The sequence below is a fragment of the Empidonax traillii genome, unplaced genomic scaffold, assembly GCF_003031625.1.
Source record: "Empidonax traillii isolate 1590-97213 ecotype Southwest subspecies unplaced genomic scaffold, ASM303162v1 scaffold4594:size16098, whole genome shotgun sequence".
In the NCBI taxonomy this organism is placed as follows: Eukaryota; Metazoa; Chordata; class Aves; order Passeriformes; family Tyrannidae; genus Empidonax; species Empidonax traillii.
Genome location: NW_020959787.1, coordinates 1 through 2,504, shown reverse-complemented (window position 1 = coordinate 2,504; position 2,504 = coordinate 1).

Below are 2,504 nucleotides of genomic sequence, written 5' to 3'. Positions count from 1 at the left end.
GGCGCGGTGACTGCGGTTATTGCTGACGTCCTTCCACACTCCCGGAGCTCATCCCGACCACCAGAAGGGGGGAAAACTGAGACCCCCCCCAAACCACCTGGGGCTGGGATCCCCGGGGAATCCCCAGGGAATCCCCAGGGAGTCCCCAGGGAATCCTCAGGGAATCCTGCCCCCCCTGCAATCAGCCCTAAGGAGCTCACTGAGCTCTGGCGGATCTGTGGGATGCACAGGTGGTTTTTCTCTTCCCATTCCTGTGGGATTGAAGCCGTATTTCCATGCAGGAAGTGCTGCCCTGCACAGACACCATGTCAGGATTGGCTTGTTCACCCTTGAACCTACTGAAGGCAGCACCCAGACCCCGGGAATCTGCTGGGAATCCGCTGGGAACCACACAGGGAATTCCAGGTCCCCTCCAAGAGCAGCATTTAGTGTTCATCTCATCCCTTGATATTCAGCTTCATCCAGGGGGAACATCCCTGTTCTTGCGGAGCACCGGCCTCTTCCTGGGAGCTGGAGGAGGGCAATCCCCTTCCTGAAGACGGAGGGATCATCCAGGCTCCCTCCAAGGCTGGGTTTGTTCCCGGGGTCTGGAATTCTGGGAGGCAAACGCAGCTCGTACCGTCCCTGCGGGGTCGGACCCTGCGGACATCCCGCTCTCCGCTCCAGGATACTCCTCCTCACCACACATCCCAAATTCTTCACTGCCTGGACCTCTGTGGCCAGGCAGCAGGAATTTTCACAGGATCACTCCACATTCCCTTCTGCCCAAGAGCCCAACCAAGGGGTGTTCTAAGCTTTTCCTCAAAGCAGCAGGAAAAGGGAGCCGAGCTTGCACAGGAGTGAGATGTGGACCAGGTCCGGCTCCGAGGTATCCGGGGAGATCCAGGAGTCCACTTCCTCAGAAGGAGAAGCAAGAGCTTGTGAACCCCGAGCCACTCAACTCATGGAAATCCATTGGAATTCCTTTGGGAACACTGAACTACCTCTGTGCATTAACACAAACAGGTCAAACCCTTCCCACGCACTCGGCCGATCCCAGACAGAGAAAACAAACAGAAAATCAAACAGAAGAACCCAAAATCCTCGGAAACAGAACTCGCTCTGGAAGTGATGAGGACAACATGCGTGGCTGGGGACACTTCCCATCTTTTTTTTTTCCTTAAATGCCGGGGTTTCGACTACAACAAACGTTATTGCTGGCGCCAGCCCCGACCCGAGCGGCACACGCAGCTCCCGGTGCCCGAGTCCGGCACGCCCCTCCTCATCCCGCTGGATCCTCGGGACAGCCCTGCCGGCATCGCCGCTCACAGTGGGTGCAGAGGGGAGGTCACAGTGCGTGGGGCTGAAGGTCACAGTGGGCAGAGCCAAGGGGTCACAGTGCAAATCATGCCGGGAGTCCCCCTTGCCCAGGTCCGTGTGTCCGTGCCGGGGGCCCGGCGTTCCGGAACGGCGGCGCATCCGCCTTTATCTGCGCTGCTTGAAGCCCTGCGAGCCATCGGGGCCCAGCGGCTGCCGGATCACATTGTTGGGCTGTCGGGTGTCCTCCGGCTGCGAGATCCGGGTGGGCCTGCAGGGAGAGAGGGGTCAGAGCGGCCGGGAACGCGGGCTGGAATTCCGTGTGCCCTCGGCGAAGCCCCAGGTGCCCGCTGAGGGGGGAACACACCCACGATGGAATACCAGGACGTGCTTCCCAGCACAGGGAGGACCTGGAGCTGCTGGAGCCACTCCAGAGGAGCCACCAAGGGGATCAGAGGGATGGAGCAGCTCTGAGATGGGGAAAGGATGAAAGGATTGGGATTGGTCATTCTGGGGAAGCTCCAGGAACTCAGAGCCCCTTCCAGAGCCTAAAGGGGCTCTGAGAGAGCTGGGCAGGGACTTTGGACAAGGGCCTGGAGGGGCAGGACAAGGGAACGGCTTCCCACTGCAAGAGGGCAGGGACAGATGGGATACTGGGAATTCCTCCCTGTGAGGGTGGGCAGGCCCTGCACAGGGTGCCCAGAGAAGCTGTGGCTGCCCCTGGATCCCTGGAAGTGTCCAAGGCCAGGTTGGACGGGGCTTGGAGCAGCCTGGGCTGGTGGAAGGTGTCCCTGCCCAGGGCAGGGGTGGAACAAGATAATCTTTAAGGTCCTTTCCAACCCAACCCATTCCATGATTCTGTGAGGATGACTCTGGGTGCCCTTCCTGCTCTCCACACCCCCAGCCTGCTCTTCCAAGGTGCTCAGATCATCCCACGGCTGCACCGGGCATGGTCGGGGCACCTCCAGCTCTGGGAACACTCCTGGAACCCTCCGGACAGGGAGGACACGGAGGGGCTGGAGCGTGTGCAGGGAAGGGAACGGAGCTGGGAAGGGGCTGGAGCAGCAGGAGGGGCTGAGGGAGCTGGGGGGGCTCAGCCTGGAGAAAAGGAGGCTCAGGGGGGACCTTCTGGCTCTGCAATCCCTGACAGGAGGGGGGAGCTGGGGGGGGTCGGGCTCTGCTCCCAGGGAACAGGGACAGGAGGAGAG